A 17,731-nucleotide genomic window follows, 5' to 3' on the forward strand; every position below is an offset into this window, starting at 1 on the left:
CCCCAGGAAGCTCTTGCATTAGAATTAATAGTTGAATTTAATGTTCATTTGTGTTGCAGTTGGAAGAAGCGCCCTAGTTAGTTAGAATGATGCCTTTGTTTTAGGAGCTAGGCAAAGAAAGAAGAGGATACATTGGGAGTTAATGCCAATAAGGAGAACTGTTGTAATTTCTCACCGGAGAAGGCCTGAGCATCAAGGTCATCTTGTTACTGTTCTGAAGCATCGCTGTCCTGTAGAAAACTACCTATGAGAATGCGGCCTGATCGGATTGGATGACCTGGAAGGAATTATGGGAAGACACCTGTGATATTGGAGTATTGCAAGTAAGTAAAGAGTCCCGCTTCTTCTCTGCTTTTGGAGAGAGAGCCTCTTAGAACGAGCTGTGTCTCAGTAGCTTCATGCTGCTCAACCCACTGAAGTGAAGAGACTTCTAAGGAAGACTCCACATGCTGACACCTTAACCATTCCTGCCTCAAAGAATGCTTAAATAGGAATATTACACTAAAGGTAGTGTAGGGACATATTAATGCATTATTTTCATCAACCCTCGATGCAGGGGAACTTAAACTCCTGTTTCTTGATCTTTTGCATCTTAATTCTTGAATTAATTGTCTTGTGCATGTTGTACCGTCTCAACCTTATTCGTAGATTTGGCTTTATGCTGGTTCCAATTTACTACTACACCCTCATCTTGAGGTGTCTACATGTCCAGTTTTTCTTGGCTTTGAAATAAATTAACTAACCTTAATTAGTAGTCTGTGAATATTATAGGCCTAGAGAACTGCAATTGAATTGTTTGCATTGTTTAATGATTTCTCTTCACCCCACGCTCTCATGCTGACTTGAGGCTCTAGAGCAGATCTAGAACACAGGGGCCCGGCTCCTTCCCCTTCTTATAACCAGTTTCTCTTCTATTGATATCTGCTGGGACGCCCTGGCTCACATCCTTTCTCTTTAACCACACTCAAGCAGTTTATCTGTCATCTTTCAGTTCCTCCTCGAATCAGAAGCTATGAAGGGTTCATCAAGGCTCGTTCCTGAGTCCCACCCTTTTCGATATTTATGTTACCTCTTTTGCCTCCCATATTTGGTGCTATGGTTTTTACCTCATGTCATATATGGATGACACACAAATAACTCCTTCATGACTGCTGTTGCAGGATGGATGAATATCAACTCTCATGAGATAAATAGGAAGGTTTTTGTTCTGTATGCCTCCCTTGCATTAATTTACAACCAACTCAAATTCCTTCACTGGTTACCCATTGTCAAAAGCTCCAACATTAAATCTCTCAGCTTTTCTCAACGGCTCTTCACAAGCTGTCCCAATTTTATTTAGGATCGGGATCCAGTTCTATATCCCCATACACATTCTGCATTACTTCTTTCCAAATCCCATCTACCGTCCGTGGACTAAACGTGCTCGCCTAGGCTGCCCTATGTTCTCTTATATCACGGTCAAACAATGGTACTCCTTTCTTACGAAGCTCTGTCAAATTGGCAACTATCTGTCTTACAAGACACATCTTAAAACACGACTATTTCAGCTTCAATCAATCAATCAATCAATGCATTTGTAAAGCTCACTACTCACCCGGAGGGTCTTAAGGCGCTAGGGGAGGGGGGGGTCGCTACTGCTCGAACAGCCAGGTCTTGAGCTGCTTCCTGAAGGCGAGGTGGTCCTGGGTCAGGCGGAGGTGGATCGGGAGGGAGTTCCAAGTCTTGGCGGCGAGGTAGGAGAAGGACCTTCCCCCTGTGGTGGCTCTTCGGATGCGGGGGACGGCGGCGAGGCCGGTCGATCCGAGCTGGCGTTTGGGGACGTAGAAGTTGAGGCGGCTGTTGAGGTATCCTGGGCCTTGGTTGTGTAGGGATTTGTGTGATTTGTGTGCGTGGGTGAGGAGACGGAAGGTGATTCTCTTGTTGACCGGGAGCCAGTGCAGGTTTCGCAGGTGTCCGGAGATGTGGTTGCGACGAGCACATTTAGCGCGTTTAGCGCGTTTTTGCGCGTCTTGCACTCGTTTTGTTTTACTCACTGGGCACTGGCTGGGCTCTCCCCCCCCTCACACCTGCATTTAATTTGAGGAATATTCACCACCGTTTTGGTGGGCCCGGGTTCTGTGGGTGGTCCGGGGATCGTCTTCTGATCGGCGACCAGCGCCATCTTGGATTGGGTCCAGGCTTTTTTGGCGGGCGCCATCTTGGAGCGTCCATGCGCTCCTCCCTCCACTTCGGCGCCTATTTAAAGTCGCTCTCACCCGCGCAGTGGGAACGCGCAGCCAGGACGCCGTCGCTTGCCGGAGTCTTGCCAGAGTCCTGCCCGTCTGCGCCCGTCAGCGTCCCGGAGGCGTCTTGGCGGCAGGCGGGGCTCTGCTCACTGAGAATGAGTAATCCGGGCCCTCATTTGGTGCGGTACTCTTCTAGGGAGTTGCGCTCCTTGAATCATAGGGAGAGCTGCTGTTGTACTGTCTTTCCGGGCCGCCATGGGGGTAAGTCGCGATGTCCGGGTTGTGGTTGGCATCCGACACGGGTTCTGTCTTCAGCCCCGCCTACTGACATAGCTGGTGCAGAGTATGCCTGCATGCTGTTAAACACCAGATCAGCTCGCAGCCATGCGCAACACATCTTTGAGCTCCTCGAGACAGAGAAGCCACTCTGCCTAATGTTGACGGAGACTTGGTGGGGTGAAGCTTCTAATCCCGATGTGGCTATGGCCATTCCGCCGGATTTTGACATCTTCAGGAAGGACAGAGCAAAGGGCAGGGGTGGCGGGGTTGCATTGGTGGTAAAGAAGGGCACGCCCTGCACCATCTTGCCTACTGAGGACATCCGCGGCTCGGAATCGCTGGCTTTTTCAATCGTGCTAGCGCCGCATCAATCAGTAAAGGGACTGCTAGTCTACCGCCCCCCCGGTCCGCTTGGGACGTTTTTTGCTGACCTTGACTCGGTGCTGGTGGGTCTAGCCCTGAGAGCAGAACACTGCTTAGTGGCGGGGGACTTTAACATCCGGATGGATGATCCGTCGGACCCCGCCGCTATTAAGCTCTTGGAGGCTATGACTCCGCTGGGTCTCACCCCGCATTTGCAGGGCCCGACCCACGACAAGGGGCATACTCTAGACCAGGTCTTTTCGACCTCTCCTTTAGTGGTGAAAGAGATTCTCCCGGTCTTGTGGTCGGATCACTGGCTTGCCAAATTTGTAATCAGCGGCATTGTCAGGGCGCCTAACCCTGTCTCACTGCAGCGGGGACGAGCTTCTAGAGCATTTAGCAGGGTGACCCCTGAGATGCTGGCTCAGGCTGCTGCGTCTCACCCTTGCCCTCTGTCTGGCGAGCTAGAGAGAGACTTGGAGTCCCTGCAAGAATGGCTGACGGAGAGGCTGACTGACCTTGCCCCAGCCCTGCCCCCCCGCCCGACATCTAAGCGGGTCTCGGCCCCTTGGTTTACCCCTGCTCTGTGGGCTACGCGGCAGCAGTGCAAGGTTGCCGAAAGGGCCTGGCGGGCTCATTATGACAGCAAGGACAGGTCTGCCTACAAGGCTGTGGTTAAAGCTTACCACCGAGACATCCGCCTCGAAAAGAAAGCCTATCTTGCGGGGAGAATCGAAGCAGCTTCGAACTCCAGTAAGGAGATCTTTACCATTGTCCGAGAATTCATCTCACCTCGGACTACCTCTTCGGAAGAGGGGCCCGTAGAATCTTGGGCGGCGGATCTTGCGTGTTTTTTTACAGGCAAGATCAAACTCATCCAGGACTCCTTTCTATCGAGTGGACCGGTTACATTGCCGATGCCCGAGGCGGGCTCGCCTCCCCCAGTTATGCAGGGCGCCATATTGGCTGAGTTTCCATCTCTGCCAGCCTCCGCTTCCCTAGCGCTTATGGGCAATTTAAAATCTGGGTCTCCGCTTGACCCCTGCCCTGCTAAGCTCCTGGGTAAATTGGCGGAGGTGGTTAATCCGCTGGCGCACCCTCTTCTCAACCTCTCGTTGAGTCTGGGAGAGGTGCCGCCAGTGTGGAAGCAGGCAATGGTCATCCCGTTGCTTAAAAAGCCGGGACTTGACCCGAAAGCCCCAGCCAACTACAGGCCAATTTCGTTGCTGCCGGCTCTTGTAAAAATTCTGGAGAAGCACGTTCAGTCGGTGCTCTCCAATTTTCTGGAGTCCCATGAGATCTTACATGACTCCCAGTCGGGCTTCCGTTCAAATCGCAGCACCGAGACCGCGCTCCTTGAGGTTTCTGAAACCATTAAAGGGGTGTTGGATTCCGGGGGCAAGGTCATGCTGGTGTTGTTGGACTTGTCGGCGGCTTTTGACACCGTCCCCCACGAGGGCCTGCTCGCAAGACTCTTTGAGATTGGTCTGCGGGGGACGGTGCTCAAATGGTTTTCTTCCTTCTTGGCCGGCCGCCGGCAAACGATCTGGACATCATCTGACACCGCTGTAATGCCGCCTTTGGGAGTCGGGGTCCCGCAGGGCTCTATATTGAGCCCGACCCTTTTTAACATCTTTATGACCCCTTTGGCGGCGGTGGCGGAGTCATTTGGTGCCCGGATCGTGTCGTATGCCGACGACACCCAGCTCCTTTTCTCTTGCGAGAGAGGGGCTGACTTTGACGGGGAGAGTATCCAGAATTGCCTTGGGGCTGTGTTCGCATGGTTCCAACTGAACAGCCTCAAGTGCAATTCCGACAAATCGGAGGTACTCTTCTTCGGGTGCGATACGGAGCCTAGCTGGCAGGCCTGGTGGCCCATCGACATGTTCCCTCCGTCCGGCTCCTCTCCCATGGCCAAAAACTTGGGGGTTAAGATGGACAAGGGGCTGACGATGAAAGCCCAGATCTTGGGGGTTACCGGCACCTGCTTCGGCCTGTTAATAATGCTGCGGAGGTTTCTGCCTCTCTTGTCCGAGGAGCACAGGAGGCTGACGGTGCAGGCTCTGATAGGCTCCAGGTTGGATTATGCCAACATTCTCTACCTGGGCCTGCCAGAGTATCTGCTGCAAAGGCTTCAAGTTGCACAGAACGCGGCGGCCAGGGCCATCTTTGGCCTAAGTAGACGCACCAGCGCCTCTGGGCTGTTGGTGACGTTACACTGGCTACCCATCCGCAAACGGATCGCCTTTAAGGCTCTGACCTTGGCCTACAAAGCGCTCCATGCTGTGGGAGCTAAACATCTCCAAAAGAGACTGACCTTTTACCATCCGACTCGCTCGTTGAGGTCAGAATCTCTACTTTTGGCGGCTGTTCCGCGTGTGAAGAGGGCTCGCCTCGGGGGCCGCTCTTTCAGTCTGTTGGCCCCACAGATGTGGAATTCATTACCGCTCCCTTTGCGGGGGGCGTCTACTCTTCTTGATTTTAGAAGAGGTCTCAAAACCTGGCTGTTTTCCCAATAGGCCTGCCTGTAGTTCTGCTTTTTTTGGTTTATTTTTTAACCTCTTTTAGCTGTGTTGTGTTATTCTGAAATCTGTTCTCCTTACATAAAGCGCCGGGACACTCTTTTTGAGTAACCGTTGCGCTATACAAAAGAATAAATAACATAACATAACATAACAGGGATGTCTAGGATAAGTCTTGCTGAGGCGTTCTGGATCCGCTGGAGTCTCTTCTGTATTTTGGCGGTGGTTCCGGCGGAGAGGGAGTTGCCGTAGTCCAGGCGGCTGGTGACGAGGGCCTGGGTGACAGCTTCCAGAACTGTTTACTCCACCTTCTCTAGGTTCCTCTGTTAGATCCCTCTTACAGCCTCAGGACATCCCTTGGGGTAGTAGCTGGCACTATATAAAATAGTATTCATGCATTCATTCATTTAAAAAAAATATAGAAAGGTCAAGGCTAGGTTATTAAAAACGTAATGGACATACTTATTGACTATAAATATACCATAATCATCAAAATGGTAGAATAGAATTAGTGTATTTTACAAAATAGCCACATTGTTGTAATTTAGCTATTTTCTGAGTAAGTTCAAATTTGAATTGATACCTAGGTTAAATTAATAAAATTAAACCACTGGTTTCTTAGTCATAAAGGCCTAGGGTTTCTTTTGATTCTGGAGGAATAGCTCTAGGGATTTTCCAAATTGGTAAATTATCTGAGGTGAGAACTCTAGAGCCTATGCTTCAGGACAGAACACAGCAAACACAAGGAGATGATGGATGGAGCGCAGACACTTTTCACACACTCACCCCCAGTCACAGATCCGGGTTTAATCTATCATCAATCTTTAGGAAGAACATGAGGAACAGGAACATTAGTTCCATGAGGAACATGGCTTGGTCTGAACTGAGGTGGCGAAGTGAGCTAAAGAACACTGATGGATTCAACCCAGTTCTAATAGTGACTGGGGGTGAGTGCCTGAAAAGCTTCAGTGCCTTGTTTCATCTCCTTGTGTTTGCTTTGTTCGCCCTAAGTTGGGCGGATATGCCCAAAGGTGGTCCCTTGCTCTCTTTGCACCTGGATTCAAGCTAGCCTGGTTGATGAGGGGTGTTACCCCAAAACTGGTCCCAAGATGCTTGTTTCCGGTCCAAGGAAGACCTGGCTTGGCAGTTTGTGCTGGACTGTTCGCATGAGGAACAGGGTCAAGACTGATTTGCAAATAGCTGGGTCAAAACTGGGGTGACAAAATGAGCTAAAGAACAGTGATGGATTCAACCCAGATCTAATAGTGACTAGGGGTATGTGTTTGAAATGTTTTAGCACTCCGTCCATCATCTCAGTGTGTGTGGTCAGGACAGAACACAGCAGATAACTTTACTAAGATATCGAGTATGTATAAAAATCTCTTTTGGTTGGATGGCCGCTCAGGTGCTTGACAGAAACATTCTCCAAAATTTTTAAAATCACTTTGTAATAATACCTGCCTACTAGTTGGAATGTGCTACAGGGTTATCTAATCAGAAAGATGGGTTCCTGTGATATGTCAAGTGGTTCACTGTCAAATGTTCTTTGAGAAGGTTAACTTTGCTGATGCAGGTCTAGTTCTGTCATAAATCTTTAGTTCAGTTTTACATCAACTTGCATTTTTGGCTTCGATCGATCACATGAATTTGAGAAAGAAAAATTTAACCATCAATTGCAGAGTTTTAAGTTGCATGAAGCCACAGTCTAGATGTGAGCTGTGACCGAGCTCTTACATTACCCAAACAGATGGGAGCACAATGGCAAACAGCTTTCTATAGGAGCTACCTTTGCTTTAACCTTTCATGGCTTGGCAGGAGCAGTCAGCCTAGCCATAAAAGCAATTTGTGGGTTCGGGTGGGGGGTACAAATTGAATGAGCAAACAGCAAACAGTAATATGATTAACGAAATAATAACTGTTGGAAATGGCCCTTTTTAGAGTGCTTTCCCTTGACGTTTTGCTTTTGTCCCTCTTGGTTTTCCACTGATGTGTTATATATATGTGCTAGCCTGACCACTTTGACACTGCCATTCTGTGTCTAAGTGCTGTGCTTCTCACATACATACTGTTGATTGGTGTACACATGATTGGCTGATTCGAATTAGCTGTAAGTCCCTTGTCCAGTTGTAAGACATATACCTAGGGCATATAACACAAATGCTACTCCTTGGGTCTGCAGCACAGATTGTGCCACCCACGGAGGTAGCTCTTCAAACATACCACAGGTTTGGAGTGTGTAGGTTACTGTTACTCAGCTTGTTATTTAAAAGCTATTTGCCAAAGTTCTGCATATCTTTTGCTACATCGGAGCACTCCTTGGGGGCAGGGTGCAGTGTAGGGAAGGTGTAAGATATGTGCATGTGTATGCTACATGCCCTAGTAGTGAACAACACCGGATGGTATGTTCAGTACTGTGAGGCCTGCTTCTCACATTGATTAACACAAGGGATCCGTGGAAAGGATATTGAGCTGTATTTCCTACGTGCAAAAAAGTGGAAGTATGGTGTTTAATATCGATAGATTAGTAATGGCAAAACCTCTCTGGTGGTGAGAGTGGATTTGACATTAGTAATGTGGAAATGCCATTTTGGGAAAGTGGGCATTTCTATGCTCGTGGCTCTCTGTGCCCATCAGCCTGTCTCCAATCCACATCTGGGTGCTGGGGGACAGCCACATCTGTTCATTCCTGAAAGACGACCATACACAAGGGACACTCAAGGGAAACTGCAGACCTCTGACTCTGAGGGGCTGTTTGGGACGGATAAGATGGGCTGGAATCAGTATGGATAAGAGTGGGTGTAATAGGCAGCTGCATTCCAAGCAGGGTCCTGGCCCCACTAAATATATTGATCAAGCCTCCCACAGTAGGATGGCAGACAGGACTAAATTTAGAGGGTGCGAGTGGAAGTTCTCGTCAGTTGGGACAAGGACCGTCCTGACGTATGCAGTAATCACACTGTTAGAGGAGTGTGTTCATAAAGATCAGTGGCCCACCTAGGGTGCTGTAGCATGAGGAGTTCAAGAAGTGCTGGGGAAGTTTGCTGAGCCTGAGGGTCCCAAGCTTGCAACCGGAAACCTGTGCTAGCCTGCACTTTATAGCTCTAATTCTGGTTCATGCTTCAGCAAGAACACAGGCTCACTGCAAAATTCTTAAACAGTGTATATTATTGTTTTTCATTTCTAGGTTCTTCAGAGTTGCAGGAAATATAACGAATTATATTGTAAGGTGAATGTACTAAAATGCTTTTTAAAGCAGTGCATTCGCCAGGGGTTACAAAGGATTGGACAAAGAGTAGTAATATTATGTTAATTAATTGATTTTTAGTAATGAGTATATGCCAATGCAGAAGGATAGTGTACATTGAATAACTGTGCTTTGTATTATGGTGTTTCAAGTATTTAATGTGCACACATTTAATATGTCTTTTAATATACAAGTGCAGTCTTTAGGGGTGTTTGTGAATAGGTGTCTGGTAACAAAAAACACTTGTCCCTTTTGTGTCATGTCATGCAGCGCCAAATTATGGCAGCAATATATTGTATAAGATTTCTAAAATAGCATTTCTGATTATGCCAGGGCTCCTTCCATAGTAGAGTTTGAATACTAACTATTACCTCATGCTGCCACGTTCTGCAGATCTACATACAGGGGCTGAAGGTAATGGTAAGAAAAAGTTACTGGGCTGAAGTGCCGTTTTGAGTATGTGCAAAATTACTAACTTGCATGTTTTAAGGGTTTTCACCTGCTCTTCTCTAAAAATGTTCCCATGCTGAGACAGGTTGGATTTTTTACTCCTGAAAATGGCAGACATAATACTTCTTCCGAGGTTGGATAAAAGTGGATGGAGGAAAAGGGAACTTGCAAACACTTTTCCGATGAGCAGATCTACACCTACATATTTGTTCATGCTTAAATGCAGTTCACAAATATTTTCTAGGAGTAATATTTCTTGGCCTACTTCGTTAAAGTCTTGTGAATTAACAACAGTTGTATATCTGCACCGAGTCAAAGGACGTGGGTGCACCTAATTTCATAACTTGGCCCCTAATTAGGTCTGGCATTAATAATGACCTACTGTGTTTATTAAAATGTTGTCTCTCTCCCTCTCTCTCCATGAGGGGATTCCTCACATCCACAGGCCAACAAATACAACATGCACAGTTGATAAGTGACCTCCTCCAAGCATTACTAAGACCATCCAAAGTGGCTATAATAAAATGTGCAGCACACACATCATCAAAGGAGTATGTATCGAAGGGCAACGCATTTATTGATGGGGAAGAAAAGAGAATAGCACTGACAGGTTGCAAGTTAGAAATGGTACACAAGCAGCGAGAAGAACACTAAAGATAACAGTGACTCATTACACTCTGACCCAATAAATATTCAGAGGAAGGTAGAGGAGGATGAAAAAAAGGAATGGGCCAAAGGAGGATGTGTGCAAACAAAAGGAGGGGTTATGCACAGTACCCAATAGGAAGATATGCCTGCCTTCAGCAATGCTTCCTTCCATCACACGCCTTTTTCAAGGTTCCTCACATTTTGGCCGAGTTGGCATGATCAGACTATTTTCCCTATATTGGTACAACTCCAAGTTCCGCCAAATAGCAGAAAGACTTTGCAGACAATACACTGTTTGTGCACAATACAATACTGGAAAGGACACACCAACTGCACCAGGTAATTTCCCACCTCCCCACGGACAATTTGAAAGCCTCCAGAAGGACTTCATAGACATGCCCCCCACTCACAAGTACAAATATGTTTTGGTAATAGTGTGCAGGTTCAGCAAGTGGACAGAAGAGTATCCGACCAAGATCTGAGATGCACAGACTGGGGCCAAATGCCTTCTGAAAGAACTCATTCAGCGATTTTGAATTCCATCCCTCCTGAGCTCAGATAATGACCCTGCGTTCATCTCCCATGTGATAGGGGAACTATGAAAGGGGCTTGGGGTCACACAGAAATTACAGCGGGTGCGGTGGAGAGGAAGAATGGGGTGTTGAAGAATAAGATTGGAAAAATGTGTGCATCAACTGAACTTGCATGGGTAGATGCACTATCACTAGCCCTGCTGGCAATGATAAGCACGCCAGATAGGATAACAAAGCTCATCCCCCCACGAAAAAGTATTTGGCCGCCCTATGAACATTGTTGGCCATATGTCCACAGCTCCACTATCAATAACAGATGACATGCTTTTATGTTATTGCAAGAAATTAACAGAGACCTTACGTTATCTTCACCGCCAGGTTCTGCAGGCTCTTCCAGACGCAGCAACTCCACCGCCACATGATGATTGGATCTGGGTAAAGGCCCACACCCGACGGCACTGCTTCCAACCAAGGTGGAAGGGACCACACCAGATCATCCTGACTAGAGTAACAGCAGTCAGGTGCCAAGGGCTGACATCCTGGATTCACCGCTCCCACGCCAAGAAAGAAGAAGGGCCAGACAGCATAGAATAAGCTCCACCAGCACCACCAGTTACATCTGAGGCACCTCTCAGGTACAATCTTTGATCCACCACGCAAGACAAGAACAACGGGAAATAAGAGGCAGATACCTGTTTTGGGCAGGCTAGGCCTCCAACAGAAGACAGAAGATACCAGAGGCAGTCACCTACTGCACACGATAAGTCCAGGCCTCTAGGTATCACTCCTCCTGCAAAGACATCTGTCTGCCTTCCAAGGGAGTGCCAACTGTCATGTGCTAGTAATCTCTGACAGTACACATCAAGGCACCAACGTTTTCTTCTAAATGGTTGACAGGCGCCTGCACCAATAGACCCCTAGGAGGTGCAGAGCCCGCTAGTTAGAGTTGCTGTTGATGCTCCAATTAGGCACATAGTGGTGCATCACCCGCTAGTTAGATATCAAGGACAAGGCTTTGGAACATCAAAGAACTTAATTGAACACTTGCTTAAGGGTATGCAATGACCTAGGTAGACCACAATTAGGACAAATGCCAGCAACAAGATCTGGAAGGCTTAGATCTATACAGGTGAGGGTAGAAGAGTCACAACTAATAATTCATATAAGGTTAATGTGTCCTGGAATAAAACTAAATAGTGTGCTGGAACTAACTGTGCCAAATCCTCAGCTATTGAGTGGGTTAAGAGACCTGATCTTGCAAGACATCTCCTCCCCCACTTTTGGACATCAAACAACAGCACAAGATATCACAGACATACGACTTGACATTTTCGATTGCATGATTTATGCAATAGAAGAGATCGGATCTGGTCTTATCAAAGATAATAACTGAACAAGAGAAAGAAAGGAACAATGCCAAGTTCGAGAAGAACAGACTGAAAATAGCCATCAGTGTTAGGAGCAATATTGATACCAGTCCCAGGGATAATAGTGACTGCCGTGATAATAATATTTGAAAAAGACATTGAAATAGATAGTGATTTGGTATCAGATGGAGCAATGTAGAAGCCATCTTTCTTGTATGATACCAAATGCTGTAAACTTTTAGGCCCTGCTAAGTTGACATAAAAAAAGCCGTGCACAAATGCTTGTACTTTTCCATTTGCTTCAGAGACACAGCTTTTGTAACACAAGGTTTGATCAAGTATAATACATGACAGGGAAGATGCTCACGTAGACACAGACATTTCAGCATAGCACATTTTGCAATATGTCTGGTCCTTTCTATTATGTTGCCATTATTAACTGGAAAAGCACCAGACTTATATCTTACATTACAGTGGAAAGTCCCAGAAGCTGCCCACTTGGGTCACGTGGTCAGCAACAGTATGGTTCGGACCTTACATGGTATACGACTGTTTCAGACCCTTGCTAATTGGTCAAATGACTAGGGCTTAATTTGTGCTACGTATGTGATGATGCTGCATCCTTTGTGGTTTTGGCCTATAAAAGCTGTCACCAATGTCACATCTTTGGACATTTAGTACTTAAATTGTCTGCCTCCGTGCTGCACGTAATTTTGCATTATTTGTTGTTCCCCAATAAATCTTGCTAACAGTTGTGCTGACAGAGACTTGTGCTATTGTATTATTCCTTATTATTTCTATTTCAGCTTCTACAGCGTGTTGTGTCTGAAGAGGGTCTGTGGGACGTTTGATGAGTCTGCAGGACCTGAGTCGAAGCCTGGTCTATCTACAACCTCCAGATCGGGAGGACAACAATGACTGAAATTACAGTCTACGTCTCAGTCCGAGATCACTGGTTTCCTCTCCCCAGACCCACGTCCCAATGTACTCTGTTCTTGGTAACATCGTGACTGGACCCGAGGGGTCTCACTGTGCCTTGTGTGCACCCACGGCTGGCTCCCTGAAGCAACTGCGACTCACTACTTTGCCTCGGAGGAAACATTTCTCCAACCTAGAAGTGTGCCAGCTTCCGGTGTCACAGTCTATTGCCTACACTGGGATACTGTTACCGCACTTGTGAAGGTGCCCCTAGGTGCCTTGATGGCCTAATCTGGATGGAGGAAACCAAGTAACTGTTTCCTTCCACTTTAGGTGGTGCTGATGACCTAATCAAAGTGTCTCCAGCGGGTGCAACGTGTATCGTTGGCTGTTGTATTTTGAGTGGCTGAGGGACTGGGTCTTGAGGTGTGGTCAAAACCTGTAATTTCTTGACCATTACAAGTTGTATGGGTATGCGATATTTGGCAATGTCGTGTTTGATGCTAATGTAATAGATGGAAAGTGGAATACCTCTGTACAAGCCTGCAAATATGTACAATTGTTTTAATATGGGAGGGATAGCTTGGATGGTGAATACCTCTGGAAACTATGCACATGGGTGTATATCGCTTTCGAGGCTGAAGGAATAATGGAACAAGTGAATTCCTCTCACGTGTACAAATATGTTCATGCTGTTCTGCTGCTAATGGAAGAGTTCGACAATTGTATATAACTGTAAAGCACATATCGAATATGTATGTCGTTTTGATTTAAATGTGTGTGTAATACAGAGACCAGTGTTTTAAACATACAGTGTGTAGTCTTATTGATATGTACTCAGTGTGTTGGAAGGGCAGTTCTGTGCCAATACTTTACACTTTGACCCTGAGGATAAGCCTGACTGATCTGTGCCAAGCTACCAAGTGTATCATCCTCATCCTATCTAGCTGGTGAATTCTGTCTGGCTTTGGTGCATCTTAGCCAGCCAGAAATGCTGGGTCTAACAATAACCATGTTTACATAAACCAATAAAATTGTAAAAAAAAAAAAAGTGTAGCAAATATTGAAACAAATGGTGAATAAAAGTATGGTGGAGGAAAACGAGATCAAATAAAATATCAAGGCCCCAATGTCTAATTTTAGTCAATGGAAAAGTAAAAACAAAAAAAAACCTTCAGGCCTTCCCTTAGTAATGACACTACATAAGCTTCTGAAGAAAAAGAAAAACTTCCACTCCTCTCTGTCACTCCAAAAAAGATAACCCATAGAGCTGGCATCCATAATTAACAGAAGTGGCACGAGTTGCCTAGACTGTGGTAAAAATAGGTCCACTCAGAACCAGATAGCAGGGGTAGACATTACCAGGCCAGTTGTGATCCCGTTTTTGTCTCGGATTTCTTTAAAGCATTAGTAGGGACAAACAATCGGCCATGTGCATTTATCTATTTTAACTACGTTTCTCTCAACCCCTGAAGGAGCGATAACTTAACACATTCACCCTGGCTGAAAAATGACCACTATTTCTCCTTAACTTGAAAATTAAAAAAAGGAATATTTCTATTTCTGAATTTTCTGCTTTTCAGGCCAAATTACATAAAATCACAAAACCAATGACTATCACCAGATTGTGGATAATATGTCGGTGAGGACCCAACAATATATCCTATAAGGTGTTTTGATTATACTGATTTACCTGAGTGATGATCTTGCACTTTGATGTGATATATGTTGGGCCACGAAACAATCTCGCAGATGAAAACGGGATTTAGAAAGCAAGGGTGACCCTCTCTATTGATAGTAATTCATGATGGTTTGAGAGACAGAGGGTTCCAACCTAATTGCATGCTTCTCACTCCTTCAAGTGTTGACTTAGATGATATTTTATGGTCATGTTTTTACTTTTCTTTGCATGCAACGGGCTAGGGCATAGCTGTGAGATTGAAACGTGGAAGCCTAAACCATGGTGGAAGCATAAACCATGGACATCATTTCTCATGGGAGAAAAGTTACCCTCCTGCACGAGCACATAATTCCCATTTATGTAGCTGGACAGGTTCACTTGTACATCTAAAGAGAGTTTCAATGTGTTGTTCATTCATAATGTGAGGCCTCTCAGTGTCAGTGCTAGCACCACAGCAAGAGGGGAACGGATGGCACTACTCCTGAAGCCAGGACAGCGGATTGCTAAATTAAGTCATCTATAAATCCAAAAATATATAGATATTTGGAACAAACCACATAGATTGGATTGGGGGGCACACATCTAGCACACAGGTTTCCTCTATTCTGCTTTGCTCTTCTGATGTGTTTGAGTGGGTGTTGGTTTGGACTCTAACCATATAATCCAATTCTCAAAGAGCCGTGTTGAAACTAGTAGAGTTGATTCCACGATAAACTTCTTTGTTTTCACTCCTAGCCAATACATAGAAAACCATGTGCATTATGTATTGCTAGCTTATCTTGTAAAAAGTATATATTGCAAAACACTGGCTGTTTCAAAACATGGTGCGGTGCTAAGATGAAGTACCACTTGTTCAGTTAAGAATGACATTTCTGATCTAGAATATTATTTTTTATAATCCAATTGCACGAAAAGATTTCCTTTTGCAAAGCTTACAGCATGTTGGATACATGACCTTTCTTTGAATATGCAATATATATGCACACAATACAAGGAAACATTAGTTCCTGGCTCTTATGTTAATACCATTACAATTACTCTAACACGCTCTTGAGTTCCACTCACTCAAAGGAATTACTAAGTGCGCTCAAATCTCATTGAAGTACCCCATTTAAAAATGTGTTATCGTTGGAAAAACGCCAAATGCGTCACTCCCCTGCTCTCCATCACTCAGAAAACATTCCTTCCTATACAAAATCCAGTGCCTTTAGTAGCCAGTCATGTCATAGAAAACAGAGGAGTAATGTCTATTGCCATACAGTCGTTTTTTCGAGTTGATAAAACCTGAATGCCTTTCAGCACAAAAAAGTAAAAAAATTAATGATTTCCATTCTTAAGTGAAAGGGCAAGAGGGCACAATCGTGCCACAAGAGGCATAATGATAAACTTGAGAAAGGAAGGGACTGTGAAAACAGTGATGTGGTAAAACTAACAGTGTTTGGTAGGAGGGAGCGAGGAAGTCACAAGATGAAAGCCTGAAAAAAAAAGAAAGGCGGGTTAACCACTCGTAAAATCTCTCTCACGCCCAAAATGTAAAAAAAATATATTTGAATATCATGTTTTGAGATGTTACATTGCTGTGGATTTTATGTGCTTCATTTTCGATCAAATGACACCCGTGCCTTCACCAATGGCTAAGACTACCTCAGTATCCAAGCAATTTTAAAAGCTTTTAACTATGCTTAGTACTAAAAAACATTCTCAGAAGGCTTTACACCCAGTGGCCCAGGGAGCCCTTAATCCTCCCAGGCTGTACTTATATATGCTAATACTGCACTTAGCTCCATGTGCACAATTTCCAACTGAGAATCAAAATCCTTTACTAGCTCTCGACATCCTGACTTTAAACCTGTCTTATCCTCGCTTAAATGTGCCACCAATGAACTCATTGATGTTAGTCTTTACTCTGCGCTTACTCTTGACTCCAGACCGTCCACTTTACAGTTACATTTGAGCTATCTTGATTACTCTGGCTTGTTGTTGGCATCACTAGAACTCATTAGTTGGAGAACCTGACCAGGATGGCAATGGCTAAGTTTTGTAACAAAATGTCTTCTATCGAAAGAGATGTTTTATTAAGTTGGTCCTATTAGGGTCTTTACGTGTGTGTTGCAGCATGTCTAGTGGATGACAGGGAAACTGTTTTCGTGGTGAGAGACCCCCAACACCTTCCAACCAGTTTAAGGCACACTACATGCAACAAGATGGAGGACACACAGTCAGAATTTGTAACCTGCTTAGTGGAGTGAAATTAATTCACAGTGGTCTGAGTTCTTGTTTAACTTTGCTCTGGATGTGTCTTCCAGATCGGATATCTAATGCTTTGTCTTATGTGTAGACATGACGGGGGGTGTGTTCTGTGTAGACATGACTGGGGTGTGTTATATGAGCATCTGAATGTTGAGGGGCTTCCATTTTGGAACCTTCTAAGAGTAGCTAGGGCATAGATGAACCTGTGATGTAATCATGGAACATATCTCTGTCTTACACAGACCAGCAAACTGAAATATTTGAGAAATAGGCATATTGGCCGATAACTGTGAGACACAATTTACTGCTGGAACTATTTTATTGCACAGTATGCATTTTACACACAAAATGGTTATAGCAACATACATTTTTAGGCTTGACTGCAAGTGTATTCGTCCTCCAGTGGACCCTATTATATGTGCACTTGTGCTGCACAAAATAAAATGTCCATAAACTAGATGGGGTATTCAGCCTTCATTAGAGCCTGTAAAGTTGACGGGTCTGATTGGTTTATAATGACAGATGAATCTAACCCAAAAATGTAATACTGCTTAAAATCTAATCAGGAGTGTTTGAAGGATTAAAAAAGAACCTAGGCAGTCATACATTACACAGTATAGTTGTCAGTTCCAGAATAAATAGAATGCTATATACTGAAGCATTGGTGTCAACAGCAAATCTTTATGAACTGCTATGTGAAATCATTCACTGAAAATTAATGTTTCTGCCCATCCTTTATTGCAGTAATTATGTGGACTGAAGGCACTATGTGATAAATCGTAATAATGTTTCTTTAACGGCATTTACTATGGTTTAATTCATTTCCAGCTGTTCAGTAAATTCTGGAGCATTTAGCTGGAAGATATGAGGTTGTATAATCTTGTATCAATAGGAAAGTGATACTCCCTCTCCTGTAGTACATATTCACCGTCATTGTGCTTGAATAGTGCTAACAAGGGGGAAGCAGCATTATGAATATAAATATTATGCAACATACCAGTGAACATATGGTAACATGAAACTGAGGCACGGCACACTGTCACACAAAACTCTCAATGTGTTCATACAATTTCAAAATATATGCAGAATAATATACATTAGCAAACTGTTCAAGAAAGCAAGTCAAACAAATTCTAAGGCTCTCCCAAATTAGTATGCATTCCAATTATCGAGGTTGTTGCAAAACCCGAGAAACGTAGATCATGGCTTATGAAAATTAGATGTTTAGGCGTAACCATTTGACATCTTGTC

At 44.8% G+C, this 17,731-nt stretch overlaps 1 protein-coding gene across 4 annotated transcripts in view; it reads right to left on the minus strand.

Annotated features, from left to right (window-relative positions):
• Positions 1–17,731, minus strand: part of HECW2 (HECT, C2 and WW domain containing E3 ubiquitin protein ligase 2) — a 1,269,905-nt gene that overhangs the window by 389,170 nt on the left and 863,004 nt on the right. The gene's annotated exons all lie outside the window — the stretch shown is intronic.

Source organism: Lissotriton vulgaris, chromosome 2_1 (assembly GCF_964263255.1).
Source record: "Lissotriton vulgaris chromosome 2_1, aLisVul1.2, whole genome shotgun sequence".
Lineage (NCBI taxonomy): Eukaryota > Metazoa > Chordata > Amphibia > Caudata > Salamandridae > Lissotriton > Lissotriton vulgaris.